The 20,266-nt window shown below is 45.3% G+C and overlaps 1 protein-coding gene and 1 long non-coding RNA gene across 10 annotated transcripts in view; one reads left to right on the top strand and one right to left on the bottom strand.

The window, feature by feature from the left end:
• NTM (neurotrimin) overlaps positions 1-20,266 on the bottom strand; it is a 799,838-nt gene that overhangs the window by 716,789 nt on the left and 62,783 nt on the right. The gene's annotated exons all lie outside the window — the stretch shown is intronic.
• LOC309519678 lies at positions 10,223-10,995 on the top strand. The gene is made up of 2 exons (XR_014213962.1): positions 10,223-10,277; positions 10,849-10,995. It is a non-coding gene; the product is annotated as an uncharacterized lncRNA (long non-coding RNA).

The following is a 20,266-nucleotide window of genomic DNA, read 5'->3' as shown; positions in this document are numbered from 1 at the left end:
CCCAAAGTCCGCCTGAAGAACGGTTCATTCCAGTTCCCACCCTCTCTTCTTCTCGCACATGTCGGCCTGCCTTGGAATGGCTGTGGTGGTAGGGGGAGACCTCGTCACTGCAGTAAACAGCCAAGATTCTGAAGCTGCCCAGGAAGCAATGTAGGCCATTAAAGCCGGGGCTGCTTCCTTGGAGGACTCAAGTCTCTAACTGCTCTTTAATTATTCAATGGCTATAAAAAACACCTTGAGATCAACCATTAATAGGACAGGGGAAGCTTACGACTTGAAGTAGCTCTTGCTACATCTTTATCTCCTGCCGCTCTATCTCAGGGATGAAAGGATCTCTCGATTAGGCAAAGCATTGGTATTATTAGATTTCCTTAGAGCCCTAACACAGAGATATTAGATTATTACTGCAGATACATTTCTAAGGCACTCATCACTGGAGTATCTGGGTACCAATTACAGAGATTTAGAGATCTTTCGTCTCTTTTTCACTAGAGATGGGGAGGGAGACACACTTTCTCTCTTCCCCTTCTCAACTCAGCCCAAGTCTTTCCAGCTACCCTTTCCACTCATAATTATAATAAATTGTCTATTAACACAGCACCATAGAGTTAATGGACCTCTGCAGGAGTAACATCAGCAAGGAGAGGTTCCTGGACACAAAGAGCTTGAAAATGAAAGTTTTAACTAGAGGGGATACAAAAGAGGGAGGGGAAAGAGACTAGGGTAGCCTAGGAAAACAGAGAAAAGGCAGTTGCACACACAAAGGCTTGGTTGATAATTAATAATAACAATAATAACAGGTTACATTTGGGCAAAGGTGATGGGGTTAAACCAATGCCTTCACAGAGCAGGTGAGGATTTTGGGTGAGGGGGTATCTGAGAAGTGAGTGGATGAGCAGACTACCAGGCAAAAGGAGGGGGTAAAGAGAATAAGTGGAGAGCATGAAAGCTTGGGGCAGCTGAGAATCTTGGGGTTGCAAGGACAAGGCCATTTGAAGAGTACAAAACACAGGCATCTGGCTATCCACAGTGAGAACAGGATGCTGTATTAGATGGACCATTGGCCTGATCCACCAGGCTCTTCTCAAGTTCTTAAGAAGTACGAGGAGAAAGGAAGAAATGCTTGGGAAGAGTTTGTACTGAATATCAAGACAGATGGAAAACAGGAGATCACATGGCATCAGGATAGGGATATGCCAAAGTGCCTATTTTCAGCCCGTGACAAGCTTTCCAAACTTCACTTACGAGCACCTGCTCTGCCACCTGAGCAGAAATGGGAATGTGTCGCTCCCTGTCCCCACTTCCAATGTGTGCCAGAACGTCATCGTCCCCAACCGCCTCTTCACCAAACTCAACATGAGGGGGAATGTTCCACAATGCTTTCATGCTTGTCTTTTCTGCCCCAGGGGTGGGTAAGATGAGCAAGAGGGGGGCATTCCACAAGGTGGCTCTTGTCTTCTCTGCCACAGGGGCACTTGAACTTTTGCCGCCTGAGGCAGCTGCTTCACTCCGGCTCATGGGTGGATCAGCTATGCTTATGAGTCTGTTCTGAATCATCACCATCATAAAAATTCTCAATTGCCTTTTATTTATTATTTATTTCACGAAATCTAAATGCTTCTTGATTGGAAAACATATCACAAAACAAAAAACACCAGGTCTCAAAGTAGTTTCACATGTGTGCCAAGGCAATTTACAAATAACTATGTCAAATAGTTTCCCTGTACAAAAGCAGAAACAGCAACTGAAGACAAGTTTTTAAACTGTTTTGTTTTAACAGAAGATCTAAGTCAGGTAACTCCATGAAAATTTGCAATTCTATTTGCCTTTCACCTCAATGTCTGAATGCATTTTGTACTAAAATGCACACCCAAACCTTTGGGACAGTTTTGGAGGTGGGAACTGCACTGCAAAATTTGGGAAAGTGCAAAACCCCCCCCAAATAGCAACATTCCGATCTGCGTACAATTTAGTGAGGTATTAGGTCAGTTTGCTTGAAAATTCAGACTGAACGACATTCATCTTCTTCCTCCCTGTTTGAGCACAGAGAAAGAATGGTTTAAGTATGCCTGGAGGTGAGAGGACAGATGATCGCAGAAGGCCTAAGGTAATAACCAGGTATGTTTCAGTTGGTGAACTACTCCTCTGTTTTAAAAGCAACACATCCAGCACAGCACAGAAAGTTGATGGGAACCAAGAGGAACGAAGTTTAGATGTGCAAATGAATGCGATAACATGCCTGAAGTGGGACCCCACAAAATGTAGGACTTGTCAGAAGAGAAAGACTTGTTATTTAGGGAACAGATATTTCACCTTGATTCTTTTTCATAAGTAAAGCTACTGTTATCAAGGGCTGCAAGCCTTAGATCCACTGACCTCCAAAATATTGTGACTGTCGTCAATATACCTTCTTGCAAAGGAGACAAAGCTTTCAACCCACCAAGACATTCACCCAAGATTCATGTTTCCCATTTGTTGGTGTAAGGGTTGCATAGGACATAACATAACCACTATACAAATATGACTTATGCTAAGTGCTTTTCAAGCTGTATAGGGCAATATGACAATCCTTCCATCCCATGATACTATGCCATGCCTTCCTCTGTGGCAATATCTTGCAGAGGATGCATTATTGGCCTTCATCCAAACACCCTTCACATACCCTTTATTCCTTTACTTATAGAGACTCTACACACACACAGTGCTAATCTTGCCCATGAACTGCTACAGAGCAACTCTAATACTGCCATCACTGGCTGAGCCGATGAGAAAAAATAAAAATTTAAGCACATAATCTGTTGGCGCAGATGTATAAGCACAGAGACAACAATTTCCCCAAATATTCCAGGGCACAATTGTTTCCTGCTCTCCTCTCCATTCTCAAGCACCTCTCAGCTTGACACACTCTGAATCCCAAAAGGCAATGTGCCTTGAATTCCATTTTGTTTCTTTGGTTTATTTATTATCCTTTCTGTTTGAACTTCCACCTCCTTCTGCAGAGGGAGCAAGAGAAGAGATAAAAACAGCAGCAGCCTCAAAAAGGTACAAGGGCAGAGACAAACCTAATAATACGTGACAAAGAAAAGGGCATTTTCTCAAAGATACTTAAATCCAACATGGATTGAGATAAACTTTGAACCAACTGGTTGAACACAGCAGCACAAGGGTGGGATATAGAAGGGCTGAGTTAGCCCTAAAACAACCCATGCAATTGTGCCTGCTTCAAAAGACTGCATAGTGGGAAAGGGTATGGAAACCAAGCCATATGACTGACTTTCTTTAACTGTGTTAACCTCAACCCAACTGGCTTGGACCTAGAGATGGGTATACAGTCAAACCTTGGTTGTTGAAAGCAATCTGTTCCGGAAGACTGTTCGACTTCTGAAACGTTCAGCAATGGAGGTGCGGCTTCTGATTGGTTGAAAGAGCTTCTTGCACACAAGCAAAAGCCATGACAGATGTTCAGGTTCCGAAAAAATGTTCAAAAACCGGAGCATTTACTTCCAGGTTTTTGGCGTTCGGGAGCCGAAACGTATGATAACGGAGGCGTCCGGGAACGGTGGTTTGACTGTATCTGTCAATTTTTGTTTCTCTCAGTTTTGTATTATTATTATTTTTTTTCAATCTTAAGTGCAGTTCCTCACATTTGTACATCAGTCTGTATTAAAAGAAATAAAAAAGTCATCGTGAAAACTCATCATTTGAGTGCAAATTTACCCCATTATACATAATTTTCTATGCAGCTTTGTCTTTTTGCAAAACAATTTGCCCTCCTATAATGAACTTTTGTGTGTTATTTTCACCAATATATGCACACTTTGCCCTACTATATATGCATTTTTGCCTACAAGACATGGCTGGAGAGCTGCATTGCAAAATTCAGATGTTTGACTTTCAAAGGATTGCTGCGTTTCAGTTCATGTATTGTTTCACAAAGTGCAAATTAGATGGGCTTGCCTTTAAATGCTAACTGAATTTATTTTCTCATCCAACCCTACTTGGACCTGACCTATCTGACTAGACCTGACTTTTCATAACACAGGAAGGCAATTCCCATATCATCTCAGTAGGTATATTAATTGAATTCTATGAATTGATGAAATTAGTTGTTACTCCACAGGGAGAAAAGATAATATAAACCAGCAAGGATGGTGACTGTATGAGTTGCTAATCGCTCTCTTCCCCCAGCCCTCCATTTCAGGCAATGCTAGAGTTCCTTGGAAGCTTCCTGGGGATAATACAATGAGAAAGAGCTTTGCCTGTGGCTATTAACATACCACTATAATGTGCAACCAGGACAAAGTGTCTACATTCACACCATACTTTTAAAGCACAGCGATGGCACTTTAAACAGTCATGGCTCCCCCAAAGAATTTGGGGAGCTGTTGAAGGACTACAAGAAGTTTTGTAAGGAGAACTATATGAAATATTGCAGAAAAGATTTATGAGAATGAATTTTAAGTTATGGATTATAAAAAAGTAATACAGTGGTACCTCGGGTTAAGTACTTAATTCGTTCTGGAGGTGCGTTATTAACCTGAAACTGTTCTTAACCTGAAGCACCACTTTAGCTAATGGGGCCTCCTGCTGCCGCCGCTCTGCCGGAGCACGATTTCTGTTCTCATCCTGAAGCAAAGTTCTTAACCCGAGGTACTATTTCTGGGTTAGCAGAGTCTGTAACCTGAAGCGTATGTAACCCGAGGTACCACTGTAGTTAGGATAACAAATGTAAGATTAAGAGATGAGGTTTGAAATTCATTAGATGTGGCTGATGGAAGTCTCAGGCTAAAATAGCCAAAATGTTGTATAAGATGAGATGATATGTTCTGTTTGGAAAATATATGTAAAAACTAATAAAAATGTATATTAAAAATACAAAAATTTTGGGAGTTCATTAAAGGTGCTGAGAGTTGTCAGGAGATGCCTATTTCCCTCCCAGAGCTAAAATTCCCTGAGTTCCCTGGGAAGAGAGAACTGCCAAACCACTCCAGGAGCTATAGCTCTGGGACGGGAAAAGAGGGTCTCCTAAGAACTCACAGCACCCTTCACAAACCACAGCTCTCAAGATTCTTGGGGGGAAGCCACACCGGCTTAAAAGGGTATCATGGTTTTAAAGGTATGGTGTGAATGTGGCCAGTGTTGGGCATAATCTTGAGGGGGTGAGGAATTCTGAGCTCAGAAGGCGCAAATAGGCCTAGTCACTGTGGCCAGCATCCTACAATAAAGGAATGTCCATCCTAGAAGATCAGAGCCTCCAAGTATCCCTATTTTCCAGGGAAAGTCCCAGATTTACAACAGCCACCTGCTGTTTCTGATTTGATCCCAGAATGTCCTGCTTTTCCTCAGGCTATACCTATTTTCATCAGAGAAATGTTGGAGGGTATGGAGTTATGCAACCTCTGAGCCAAGGAAATAAGTAAATATGCAACATTTAGAAGACATCTGATGGCATTCTTGTACAGTCGTACCTTGGTTCTCGAATGCCTTGTGACTCAAACGTTTTGGCTCCTGAACGCCACAAACCCAGAAGTGTTCCTGTTTGAGAACTTGTTTCTATATATATTGGAAGTCACCCAGAATGGCTGTGGCAACCCAGTCAGAGGGGTGAGCCATCAATAATAAAATTATTAATATCATTATTATGGAGTAGGACATCCCTATTTTCATTGGAGAAATGTTGGAAGATGCCCCTGCTTATATTCTGCAAGCAAGATGGCAGATCTGCAGAGCTCCCTCAACAAATGTGTTAGTTTAAAAGCATTTACCCCCATTCCTCTCTCTTTATGTCTCTCTCTCTCTCATGACAAGATGGTTTAGAAAGCCCTGCTCTGGCAAAACGAGATCCTCTAGTTCATCATTCCTACATCACCTTCTGGCCTTCAATTCACTTAAACCTAGAACAGTCGTGTTTGAGCAGGGAGTCACCTCTGCCACATTCCTTCGCCTCCCTTCCCAAGCACACAGTCAGACTGCAAGGATATTAACATGGATGGCAGAGCCTGCCAGCAGCCTGACAACAGCGAGATTTCATTAGCGTCAAAAGGAAGAGCGGAAAGTGGGGAGCGGGGTGGGGTGGGGTGGGGAGAAAAACACCTCCTGGAGCCCCCCTGAGGAACTCCCCTCCAGTTCATTCATATTCTACAAGTCTCACACAACCTTCAGTGGATGTCAGGTGCAATAAAGGAAAGTTTGCCACTGAGCCTGATGGCAGAACAGCCCCCGAGGCCCTCCTCACACTGCCTCCAGGCACAGAGTAACTCTGGCTGGCTTTGGCGAACCAGGTCCTCACCTCCTGGCAGGAAAGAAAGCACACTCAGATCCTTTCTTCTTCATTGCCTGGGGCTGGAGGCGGCTGGAAGAAAAAGGGAGAGGAATGAAAGGAAGAAGGACAGGGGCAGGCAGCGAGAATCAGATTCCCATAATCCATAGCTGCTAATTGATTCGGAGTTTCGTTTTCTTTCTTCGTCTTCTCTGAGTCGACCCTTTGCGTGTCACGCCTTGGGACGTCCTTCCCCCCCTTTCCCGTCAGTGCAACAGAGGAAGGCACCGCCAGCCTCAGAGAAGCCCTTAGCCGATTAAGAGAGTCCCCACTTGGCATTCCGCGTACACAAATGCTCAATCTGCACGCGGCGGCAAAGAGTATTTCTGCTCCCTTCTCTCTTCGCAGCGTCTGTGCCTTCTCCTTGAATAAATCAATATGAACGTAGCCCCAAGCCTCAAACAGAGAAAGAGATTGCTTTCACCTTCAGCCGGAGACCCCAGGGTGAAGGGGCTGGTGGAAATGCGCGGAGGCAGCCTGAATAAACCCAGCCAAAATTAAAAGGAACCTGTGCGGGTTCCTTTTACTTATTTATTACTTATCTGCTGCTTACAGGAACACAAAGCAAATAGAGAGATACTCTGGACTGGCATGTGGGAGACAGGCTGCAACAGTTCCGTTTGCTTCTCCTGCGCTGCAACACTGCCTGCATGCTGCGTGGACCAGAGCTCCTCAAGATTCATGCATTAGTTAGTGCACCTTCTTTAATAGATCTTTGTCTTCTGTGCCACAATTTCAAAGCTGCTAAGAATAATTCCAGAACATGAAAAGAAGAAGATTCCCGGGTTCTTGTAGCCCTTTAACACTGAGACTATCTTCATCCTACAGATTACTTTTAGTCTCCTTTTCAAAGAATTTCAAATTATTTAAAGCTTAGCAGTCTGACAGAAAGTGTAAAGCAATGACAACCACAAAAGGTTATAAACTCCAGGCTAGCCAAGAGAGAGCAATAAGAAGGTTCAGGGCAGCCTGATTACAAACATTTCAAAAACTGCCCTTGTTGGGAGTCAAAGGCCTACAAAAAAAGGGAGTCCTGGGTGTCCACTTAAACATGGGATAATTCTTGGTCTCGAAGACCCTTCCAAAGATCATATTCCACTTTTTGTGCCTCCACTGATAAGGCCCCCAATGCCCCCAACGCTACCTGGGTGGCTATTCAGCAAGGCGGCCATGGTTGCAGTGGCAAGGCCAGGTAGGGCTCTGGGGCTCAGAGACCCCCAGTGGTAGGCAGGACAGGACAGGGATCCCTGATTCGCACCCCCTCAAAATTGTGCACCCAGGGCTACAGTCTCTCTTTCCCCTTCACACTACACCCCTGCAAGTGCAGGACCCCAAAGAGAGAAACATTCTTGCTCTTACACATATACACACATGCACAAACACCCATCTACCTCTGTTCATACTTCTCTAAATGGTCTCCACTTAGATTTAGAGGAGACCATTAGGATGGTGCAAAACCTGTCCCCTTATCATTATGCATTTTTCCACCTTCCACCTATTTGGAGCATTTATCCTGCTGATGCTGCATTTTTTGGACCACAAAAGCAGGCAAGCTGCTGCTGCTGCTTCTTCTTCTTCTTCTTCTTCTTCTTCTTCTTCTTCTTCTTCTTCTTCTGCAGAGTGGATCCAAAGCATCGTATACATCGTGTACAATTGTACATTATATCCACCCCTGCAAATAGCGGCTCAGAGCTCCTGCTTCCTTTCTCAGTGTCAGGAAGATAACTCTCTTTTTCTCTGGTGCCTGTAATACTGCTAATGTCAGATGTCAGGGAAAACTACATGCCCTAGGCTCCTGGCACTTGTAATATGACATACATGCATTGCAGACACCAAGGAAGCAGAGAGAATCCTCCAAGGCTTTCCATACCTTTCAATGACGAAAGCAGTTCCAGTACCAGCTGCCAGCAGCCAAGAAGTTTAGGAGGCTCATAGACTGGGCCGATATGTACGAGTCTTTAAAAAAGGGAGTGACCTTCTACACTTCTACTTATAATTGCTGGCACCCACTCAGAATGAAACCCTTCATTAGCCATAGTACTAGCATAACACATGCACTATTGACTTGACTCTGCACTGCCCAGGAACCTAGCGAGTCAAATACTTGGTCAACCTAGCTCAGTATTAGCAGGGGTGGAGGAAGGGGGATGCAGTAGGTGCAGGCCACCCTGGGTGTCACCACTAAGGGGGTGACAAAATGTCGGGCGGCACTCACCACGGGGCTTGCAGCACGCCTGAGCCACGCGTCTCTCCTGGGAGACGGTCTGCCCACTGCCTCCCCCCCCCCAGCTGTAGGGTGGCTGAGTGGGAGGAGGTAGGCAGACCCTGGAGGCCCTGTGGTGCGCCCCACCCCCGGCTCGCCCCACCCCGGGCATGCCGCCCCAGCTGCCCAAGTGCCTTCCTCCACCGCTGAGTATTAGGACTTTTTTTTTTAGCTCACCAAAATTGAGTTACTTTTAGGTGGGCACCATTGCCATCATAAGAGAACAAGGACAGTGTTTATGGTGAGTTCCAGCACCTCCTTTTTTCTAGAAAAATAGCCTTGCTCCGTATTGCCCATACCAAGAGGCAGCAATTCCCGACTGACATGGAGACGTTGAAGATTGAAACTGGGCCCTTCTGCATGCAGAGCTGAGGCCCCACCACTGAACTATGGTGTGCTCCTCATTGTCCATTGTGCAGATGATCCATTCAATTTGACCATGGAGTCAGCGACAACATCCACAAGCTGGCTGCCTTATCGGGACACTTATCCCCAGCTGGAAATGTGTGCTATTTGCAAGAAATTATGGATACTCACTGCTTCTCATCCAACACATGGCGCAAATCTGATACAGACATCTGCCAAGAAACACCTTGTCTTCTCCAGGCAAAGCATTAAAATCTAAAAATAGAGCATCTCCCCTCCTCCCATCCCTACCTTCTCCCACCCAATTATAAAGTTTGACACTATCTGTTAGCGTTCTTTTCTGTTGGCATAAACCCAGGCACAAACACAGAGAAATTAATAATAATTGTTGTGTCGAAAAGAAAAAGGATAAAAAAAGAGGATGCAATCAGGACGCAGAACAGAAAGCAACACAAACAAATGGTATTTATCCTCCCATACGATCCTCTCTCTTTCCTCCCCCGTTCCCAAGGGACAGCGATGATAATGCTGGTGAAACAGATGAATCAGGGCTAATGTGAGGATTAGGAATGGATTCCAAAGCCCCAGCCCAGCCTGGAAGAGAAAGCGGACTCTTAATTGAAATCAGAGCTGGGATTTTGAAGCCTCTGCAGAGTTGGGTTAAGTCCACCGGGGCCATGCAGACAGAGAGAATATGAATGGCGTCTCTTTTCAGGAGGGCCCAAGAAGGGGATGGGGAAAGCTTTTTAAAAACATCCATTTGCACAGAAGCACACTTGACTGGGGGACAGACAATAGCTGGGGAAGGAACCGTAATAATTATCTTTGCTCAAAGTGTGCATTGCCAGGGGTGTGGAACTGGATCTAGAGAAGGCAAGCTCCTCGTCTCCCTCACCAGCCATGGGCAAAGGATGACAGGTGGATGGGACCATCCACCTGTCAATCACCTGATGCCATGGTGATCATTGGGGCTAGCAACCTTCTCTTTGTGAAGTCAGGTTTGAGGCAGATGGGCATGGTTCGGCCAAAGCAGCTTCACAATCCCATGGGGAGGCCTGTTGGGCTCCCCACCCTGATGTACACAGTCATTTCTTTTACCCTGCTCTTGTTTCTGATCAAAAAAAATTTCTGAAACACCATAAAACCTGGCAGAACTTGAATAAATCATTGGGATGTGGAAGTGACTGGGTACACCATGGAGGACAACAGTTCTGCCACCACAACCTGTGTGACCAAAACAATAGGGCATTCTGCAAGCCACATATGGCTGTCTTTTGGAAGCTGCTGGTTTTGCCGCCTACCTGAGCCTGCAAAAGAGAAAGAGAAAGGGTGGAGCAGTAGCTGCATTTAACTCCTTGACAACCAATAGGAGATGCCATGGCAAATCTCTGCCCATGTTTTACAGCTAATTATACCCTAACCCAGGAGTTTGTGGCCCTCCACATGTACTTGGATTGCCATTCCCACAATGCCTGACCACTGGCCATGCTAGCTGAGGCTGATGGCAGCTGGAGTCCCAAAACTTCTGGAGGCTCTCATTTTTACCAATGAGCTAAACTTTATGCACAGCTGAGTGCTCTAAGCTTTCTACCTCCGAATGTTAAGCCCCACTGTGTCCAAAATGGGGCTTCTTCCAAGGTAAATTCATATAGGACTTTGGCCTTAACGGATTAATCCACTTATTAAAGCTTTGAGCTCTACTTTTTACTGCTATAATGATTTGCTGCACTATCCTTCTCCCACTCTCTCTTAATCCTGTTATTTTATTATGGTATTTGACAGATCTACATTTGAATAAACAAATGGAAATCATATTAAATTTCTCCTGTGCCACAATATTTTATATCACACAGTACTGGTAGAATCCAGAGTTATTTTCAATTAAATTCTGTCATTACAGGTCGAGAGAACAGAGAAGTTGAAGATGATAAGAAGGGAGAATTTCCTCATTGGAGTTATGACAAGACTCAGAAAAATTTGCATGATTTTAAAAGATGAAATATGATGATTGGTCAACAAATTTAATAAAGCATTTGCCATTATTTGATTGGGTCTGGTCTTGTACAGGCTGCATTTGTCTTTATGGATTGCTTCTGCCTGCTCTTTTATGAGAATTATTCTATTATCTCCACTCTTGTTTATTTTCCTGTAATTATACTGAACGAAATCAATTAATTTTTTTTTTAGTTCATCAAAACTGCCAACCATCCTTCCAAAGGTTTTTAGTCCCACTTTTTTTTTTTAAGGAAATGCAACTTTACAGTAAAACAACTTGTATTCCAGAACATTGTCCACACTGTTTAGAAATATTGTTGTTATGATTTTCTTGGTTGTACTTGAAAATCATTTAAAAAAACAACAACAGTGGAGTGAAATAGCATGGGGGAAAGATAACAAAAAATGGGGGAGTTTCTTACCCACCCAATATCCAACATGGTGTAAGGAAGAATATATTAAAAAACAAAACAAAACTACATGACTGGCACTTGAGCCAGCTGTTATGGGTTCAGTTACATTTTCAGATTCAAGCATCACTTGTGTGGGGTGTTTGCAGCTGATACTATGAATCCCACTGGTTAAGTGCAGAAGAATACCATTTGCAAGGAATTGCAGGTTGGGAGAATGCTGTTCACATCCTACCTGTTGGCCACTGTGAGAACAGAGTGCTGGATTGGATGCACCTTGGTCCTGATCCAGCAGAGGTCTTCCTATAGTCTCATGTTGTTAAAATAAGCAAGTTGAATAACGTTTGGTAGCACTGGTCAAGCATGGTCCAAGACACTTTGCTGCCTAAGGCAAAAGATAAGTTGGTGCCCTTCCTGTTTCATGTAGAGAAGCTGTCCAGATTGACAGCTGAATCATATTTCAACACTAGTGCCTGGACATCATCCCCAACCATATACGAGAGCATCAGGCAGGTTTAAGGGACATAAGGCAGGCTGTGCAGCATGCACAGGTTTGTGTGCGCTGCACAGCCACCCCCTGCACTTTAGCATTTTCTGTTGATGGTACCTGTCTCATTTTGCCTAACTGTAGAGCCGGCCCCAGGTTTTAAAGGATGACAAACTGCTACTCTGTGCAGATTCACTCTGAAATGTAACAAAGGCACATTTGAGGTTAAAATGAAACCAGAAGGCTCAAGAACATAGAAATAACCTTTTGAGACTTTAGCAGATTAAGCAGCACAGATTTATTTCAGCCTTAATTGTCACCAAAAGCATAGTAATTAGTTGTCACCTTAGCAATGGTTGCCTTAGAAATAGCCAATAAACAGGTAGATCTTGTTTGAAGCCACAGAGTTAAGTTACACTTTTACATGAAAAAGGAGGGACCCTGATCATCGCTTCGCTCTTTTCCAGAGAAGAACAGAAAATAAAGAGACATATCCCAATCTCCAGGCTATCAAGTTATGGTCTTTACTTTAGTAGGCAATTGTACAACTGCATACATTTTCCTACACCTAGTTCTAACTGACCTATTTCTTTTTCATTTAAGAATAATTTAAAATGATATACAAAACTATACAAAAACCGTATCCTCAGAATGAATAAGGATAATCCATATAACAAGCTATTTCATATTATTTTCTACATTAGATTCTTAGCCATGGGAGGAAGCTCCCCCCCCCCCCGCATGCATATTGACAAGGCTGCTATGGCAATAGATCACCTTTCCTAAAGGGTTTGGAAGAATATGATGCTAACGTCCAATACCAAGATGAAGGTCTTCCAGGCTTGCATGCTGAGCATGTTGCTTTATGGAAGTGAGTCATGGGCAACCTACAACTTCCAGGAGTGATGATGCCTCAGTGTCTTCCGCATGCACTGCATCAGGAAGATTTGGGACATCACATGGCAGGACACACCAAGATGTACTCTCCTAAGCCAACATTACATCCCATATTTGTGACTGCACACATTAGGGGAAGGGCAGGAGCACAGTAGTACAGCATCTGCTTTGCATGAAGGAGGAGACCAGTTCAATCCCTGGTGTCTCCAGGTAGGGCTGGGAATGATCCCTGCCTGACACCTTGGAGAGTCAGTGCATACGGTTCTGAGCTTGACAGACCAGTCATCTGACTCAGTGTAAGGCAGCTTCCTATGTTGCCATATTATATCAACCCCATCATATCCTGGTGGTCCTGCCCCAAATGCTCATGCTGGCTCTAAACCTAAAAGAGATTTTACAGGAGGTTTAAACACAGGTGGCTTGTATGGCTCACCAGTCAAGGAAGCCAGGGAGGAAACTTTACTGATTCAGAACAGATAAAATAAAATTCTTTTTCACACAGAACATAGCTAGACTATGGAATTCCCACAGAAGGCAGTGATGGCCACCAACTTATATGGCTGCAGAAGTAGATTAGATAAATTTATGGTGTGGAGGACTATTGATGGCTTCTGACCATGATGGCTCTGCTCTGCTTCCACAGTTGGAGTCAGTAATGCTTCTGAGTACCAGTTGCTGGAAACTACATGAAGGGAGCATGCTCTTGTGGTTGTGGGCTCCCACAGGCACCTGGTTGGCAGCTGGTGGTGAGATCTGATTGCTGGACTAGATGGGCCATTGGCCTGATCCAGCAGACTCTTTCTATGTTCTTATGCAGAAAATGTGGTGTCCTTCAGATATTGTGGACATCATCTCTAGCTATTTACCTTGCTGGCTGGGGCTCACAGAAATTGCACTCCACATCTTCTGGAGGGTGCCATGTGGCTGGCACTCTCTCTCTCTCTCTCTCTCTCTCTCTCTCTCCCTCTCTCTCGCCCTCTCTCTCTCTCTTTCTTTGTCTCTTCTCATAAAGAAAGGAGCAACAAGAAATTCCTGATGCCAATCAGCTACAATTAAGTCCAGTGCCACCTAGTGACTGAACTAGATAATGGCATGAGCCACATGCCCACACACGAATTCAGCAGCATTTCCCAGTCATTCTCACTTACACTCACACAACCCCATATTCCATTTTTGCTACTCAGCCAACCAAATGATCACCATTGATGGCGTTGTCCCCTCACTTCTCTTCTCCCCTTCCTACCAACACCCATTCCAACCAACGCCCCCATCTGTCCCTAACAAGCATAGTAACAGGTGCTTGAACTGTTCCAAATGTTCAGAATTTTTCCCCAATGGTATTCTATTGCATCTCAGCAGCTGAACCAGCATGGGTGTGCATACGTGCATCTGTGGGAGGCTTTTTAATCAACCAAAACCAGAACTCTCTCCTGGGAAAAACCCATGGTCGAGTTTGAACCCTGCAGCCTACGTGCTTTCCTTCACATTTTTATTTTTGTCTTCTGCATCAGATTAGGGGACCAACTCCTAAAGCGATTATTTCCTGCAACTTTACATGCTGTGTGCTTTAATTTGGTACCTCATTTGTGTCTCTATGGAGAGAAGCACGTTCAACCTGATGGGTTCGAAGCTGGCATTGGCTTCAAAAATCAAAACTGCAAAAATAAAAATAAAACCCTCTGCTACTACTACTACAGACCATGCAACGTAGTCTTGCGGTGAGAGGGGAAGGATGTACTAGGCTGCTGCAAATCCCTGCAAAGTTCTGCTCCAGACTCCCATTGCCCACTTTTATCTGCTTGGCTCCTCTTACTTCTGCTTCCCCGTGAGGCTGCTGTCGCTGTCACTCAGCCTCAGGCAGCAAGCCCTTCAGGCTACAACAATGGCTGATGGCAGCGTGGAACCCACCAAATGCCATTTAACAGAGCAACAACCATTTCCATGAACTAGTGGCTTCAGTTTTAGGCCACTTCCACACCAGCTAGCCATTGAACACAGAGCCGGCACAGCCAGTAGGAAGGGTGAGACCACTGACTCAGGTAGCAGAAGCCCCCACAGGTGGCATGCCTAGGGGTCCCATGCCTGCCTGCCACCTCCACAATTGGCAGAGAAGTGCCACTGTCACTAACACCAATTGTAGGCAAGATTGTGTCCATGTGGGGGGGGGGAGAGATCTTGCCTGAATTTGGTGCTGATGGAGGTGCTGCTTCTCCACCAGTGGCAGAGGTGGCAAGGTGCAAGTGGCTGCAGAACAGGCAATGATGGTAGGAGTCGATAGGTGATGGTGGGAGCAGCAGCAGGGCAAGGCAGCACTTCCTGATGCACTGTTGCTGATTGAGCACACACCCTCCAACATTTATCCCATGAAAATAGAGATGCCGCCTCTAATATTTCTCTCACAAAAATAGGGACATCCTATTCCATACACTCTTGAGAGGCTCTTGAGAGTCCCATGGACTGCAAGAAGATCGAACCTATCCATTCTTAAGGAAATCAGCCCTGAGTGCTCACTGGAAGGACAGATCCAGAAGCTGAGGCTCCGATACTTTGGCCACCTCATGAGAAGAGAAGACTCCCTGGAAAAGACCCTGATGTTGGGAAAGATGGAGGGCACAAGGAGAAGGGGACGCCAGAAGGGGACTACCAGCATGAGTTTGACCAAACTGTGGGATGCAGTGGAAGACAGGAGTGCCTGGTGTGCTCTGGTCCATGGGGTCATGAAGAGTCGGACACGACTAAACGACCAAACAATAACAAATTTCCATACACTCAACAATTCTCCAATTAAAATAGGGACATCCTAAGGAAAACTGGGACATTCCAGGAACAAATCAGAATCTGGGACAGCTTCTATAAATCCAGGACTGTCCCTGGAAAATAAGGACGCTTGGAGGGTCGGTGAGCACACATCCTGATTTCTTTGAACAAATTCTGTGGGGATGCTTAGACAATGCTACTGCTTACTAAGGCTGTGCATGTATGCTGCCTTGTGAAGCCTTTGCCTCAAAAAGCTTCATATAAGTCCAGTCAATCAATCAATGCTCTTTCAGGATGACAGCAGCCATTCTCTTCTGAGAAGTTCCTCAAGCCAACAGTTATCCACAAACTAGCTCAAAACCCTTGGTCAATGCTGACCCACAGGGGGAAGTTAAATGATACTCGTTTCCTACCCCCCTGCTTCTAGTGATGGTGTGGATGTCTTCTTCAGCAGAGGGGAAGGATTGACACACCCCCGTGCAGCATAACATTTTATTGACTCTTTTGGAATTTCCTCGGCACCACAAGCTGTTCCTCTGTCACTCCAGCCCTTATTGAATTTAGGGAGGTGGGTGGGATGAGGGAGAGGAGAGAAATGAACCAGTCCTCGCTCTCTCCTTATGTTGCTTTGGTTAAGAAGCAAAGCTCACTAAATGTTATGGAATATGTAGGGAGAGGGCCAGGGGGGTTGGGGGTGGATGGGGAGGGAGAAAAGAAGATAAATCCATCAACTAACAAGATAAGTGCCTTGTTCCTCCATCTGTTACTGCTGGGTTCTTATCTGGGATTGGAGCGTGGCAGGAGCGGTACATCTTGTGTCAGGCATTATATCCCAAACTCATATGAATGCATTTTCATGCTTGTGGCAATCTGTGATCCGGGCACCAGCTTTCACAACACTTGTCCTCAGGCACTCCCCACCTCTTTGCATTGCAAAGCGAATTTGGAAATTGATGGCGCAGGAAAGGCAGTTGGGGTATGCAAGCTTCCAGAGAGTAGCTGCAGAGTTGAATTTGTGCTATGTAAATATTTCTGTACCTTGCAAATATATACACATCTACAGATATCCTTTATTTTAAAAAATGGACACATAATATGGATCACACTCTGCAATTGCTGTGGCCCATGCCTTATCTAGAATTGTTATCTGCATACAGTGAAAGAAACGCGGCTCAAGTGTCATAACTTATTTGTTGCTGTTGGGGGGGGGGAGTCCAGCCACTTTCAAGGGAAATAAGAGAGTTTATATAATAATGCAAGGTGGCAAAGGGTTGCCCCATTTCACACACACACACACACACACACACGCCTACCTCTTTTTTGCCACTTCCAAGTACCACCTGCAGTCCATTGCTGTGCTAGTAAACCATCCTGACTCAGGGAAGGAGGGGTACAGCACAGCAACTAACTGGGTTCTCAACTGTTAAAAAGTAATAATAATGTTGAGCTTTTGTCAAAGATTTGATAGGAAGATTTGATGATGATGGGGGTGGGGGTGGATCTTGCTTGACTTCAGAGAAGGCATTGCACTTTGTTGTTTAGTCATTTAGTCGTGTCCGACTCTTTGTGACCCCCTGGACCAGAGCACGCCAGTCACTCCTGTCTTCCACTGCCTCCCGCAGTTTGGTCAAACTCATGTTTGTAGCTTCAAGAACACTGTCCAACCACTGTCCAAGGCATTGCACTACAAATCTGCAATGCAATCTGCACATCTATGTATCTATTGATTTATATTTATGTCCGCGCGCACGCACACACACACACACACACACACACACACACACATTTATATCCAGACCACCTTAGAAAATGTACAGAGAAAGCAGCTGGGAAGCACATAGATACCCAGCAGGTGACACTAGTTCTAAAGAAGCTGCACCAGACACCACCGCCCCTGGCACAAAAAGCAATAGGGTGCCTATATAGCTGCACTGGGTATAGTTTCTCATCAGCCAGTTTCAAAACTCCTTCCCTCTCCTCTCTCCAGACTCAAGTCTGTCTTCTGCACCTTCCCTGTTTCCGAGCACATGCAGGCTCCCCAAGCAAGGAAAATGAGTGCAACTCCAACCTGGTTGGCAATCCAGAGAGGTTGGAAGAGCCAATTGCCAATTTAATGAGCCACTGATGGGGATCCAGTCTGCAAAAAAAAAAAAAAAAAAAGTGTGCAGGTCCTCATGATTTCAGAGTGTCTGCTTGTTCAAAGCTAGGCTTCTACTGATTCATTCTCAGGACCAATACACTTTCCCCATCTGCAGATAAGGACAAAATGGCACCAATTCACGCCCTACCCCAAATCCCATGTACTTTAGCTGACCAGACTTGTGCACAGGAGCACAAGAAACTGTCTTATACCAAGTCAGTCTATCTAGCTTCGTATTGTCTACACCAGTGTTTCCCAAACTTGGGTCTCCAGCTGTTTTTGGACTACAACTCCCATCATCCTTAACCACTGGTCCTACTAGCTAGGGATGATGGGAGTTGAGTCCAAAAACAGCTGGAGACCCAAGTTTGGGAAACACTGGCCTACACTGTCCGGCAGTAGCCCTCTAGGGTTTCAGACAGTATGTGTCCCCCAGCCCTATCTGGAGCTACCACTGAGGATAGAACCTTCTGCATGCAAAGCAGATGCTCTACCACTCAGGTACAGCTTCAAGGGAGGTGGCAATGGGACAGCATGCTGCACTACACTTGGGGGGAGCAGACTAACTTAGGTGGTGCAAGGAAGACAGTGTGGCACACACAGGCAGTAAGCTCACTGTGCCTAATGATAGGGCTGGTCCCTTCCCAGATACCATCAATGGGCCTCTGGTAGAAAATCCAAGCTAACTGAAGCTTCTCTTGCAGTGCAGACTCCCAATACACTGACTCCCTATAGGCCTACAGACAGCACTAACTGAAACCTACTTGCCCCAAGTAACCACCTTCGAGGCTGCTATCTGCCAATCATCAAAGCAGCAGACACTTCCTTAGAGAAACGCAAAGGCAAAGGAGACCTCATTTTGTATCGCCAGGCATCCTGCTGTGCCTACATTTCGGTATGAAAAATAAAAAAGGGCTCTTGCCATCTCCTCGCTCCCTTTCCGCCCCACCACACAAGAGGTTAAAGTGGTAAAGAACAACCTGGAGGCAGATAACAGAATGACAAGCACTCGATAAAAGGGAAACAGAAGCTGTGTAGGAAACTGGCAGAGAAGGTGTTGGGGATTTCTAGGGCAGCCACAGGAAGTGACAATGACCCCCCATGAACTCAATTTGCTCCACATCTCTAAACCTACCCCAAAATAAAGTGAAATAATAGTACTGCGGGACTCCTCTTCTGGCTTGCAAAGGCTTTGCTGAAGACTCTCTGACAAAGGTTGCCCACAGTTTCTGTCAAAAGTGTCAGATTGAGAAGCCTTTGACATATTATAAAGAAGTAGACTGCGGAATGCTGGGCTGTATGGCTTTCAAATTAGCAGGGGGGGTATTTTTTTTTATTGCATTGATTGCTATTCCCTTCTTCCTCTCCAAGGAGCTCAAGGTGGCCCCCTCCTCAATTAATCCCCACAAGAACCCCTGTGAGGTAGATTAGGCTGAAAGGAAGTGACAGGCCCAAGGTGAGCTTCACAGCTGGGTGGGAATTTTCCAAATCCCACACACACACAAAGTTCCATGCAAGTTTCCTACACGACTACTTTCTCACAAGAGAGAGGGAGAGAGGGAGAAGAGAGCACGTTTATTCATTGCATTTAGAGCAGATGACTTTGGTGGGGCTTCTGGGAGTTTCATACTGGAGGTGAGTGGGGACAGAGGCAAGAGTGAAAAGAACAACAGACATGACCCATACCTCTGCATTCCAGTCATACAGAAATCAGGGGCTCCTACGCCTCTCCATCCCTGATCTAGAAAAGCAAAAATCAATAACATGCTTCAAGAACATCCCAACCAGGCATGAGACACCTGATACCTTTGAGCTCGACAGGGAGAAGTTTGGAGGGTCATATTTGGTCCACTGGCTGAAGTTTCCACATGTCCCCATTTAGATCCTGCCTTGAAAGCTGTGCTGGTAGGATTTTCAGGAACATCCCCATCCAGGCACAGATCAATTATATTCAGCAAGTCTCCTGCATTGCATTCGCTGCAGCCCTGTGCAACTCTCACGGAATCACAGACATCCTTATTATATGTTTTTTCTTAGGAAAACTAGAATGGGGAGAGCCAAGCAAGGCAGACTCAAAATCCTTGCAGTGAGGGCCTCTGTTTCCCACAAAGGCAAGGCAGCTGCCTGCATATCTTACTGAGTGCTGGCCCAAACCCCATGCCTGCTTGCCTGGCTGCCTTCCCTTTAATGAGTAGAAATCCTTCCTACTACGCATTAGCGCCCGATGTAATGATGCAATGAGTTTGCCATTTATCATCATAATGCCAGTCAAACGAACCCCCTAATCACATAAACACAAGGAGGAAAAACGATTAGAGTTTATTTGCAGAGCAGCTTTGAACTCACTTCTGCTGCTCTGGCTGCATAGGTAAAGGAGACGAGTTCTCAGTCTGGTCTCTGGGTTCGCTCCATGGATGGCCAGGACTTCCTGGGGTGGGGAGGAACCCACCTACAGGCTTCTGCATATTACTGAGCTGCTGCCGCTCACTGTAGGGTGGGTAGGTTTTTTATTTCTCCTTATGAGTGCAGAGCATCTTTGGAGATAGGCTCAAGGGCCAATTGCCTGTGGCTTGCCCAAATGTCTGGCTTGCTGTCCTGGTCCAGGATGTTTGGAGAGTACGAACCTCATTTC

The sequence above is a fragment of the Podarcis vaucheri genome (assembly GCF_965113315.1).
Source record: "Podarcis vaucheri genome assembly, chromosome: 15".
Classification (NCBI taxonomy): domain Eukaryota; kingdom Metazoa; phylum Chordata; class Lepidosauria; order Squamata; family Lacertidae; genus Podarcis; species Podarcis vaucheri.
This window is presented reverse-complemented; position numbering and strand designations above follow the sequence as displayed.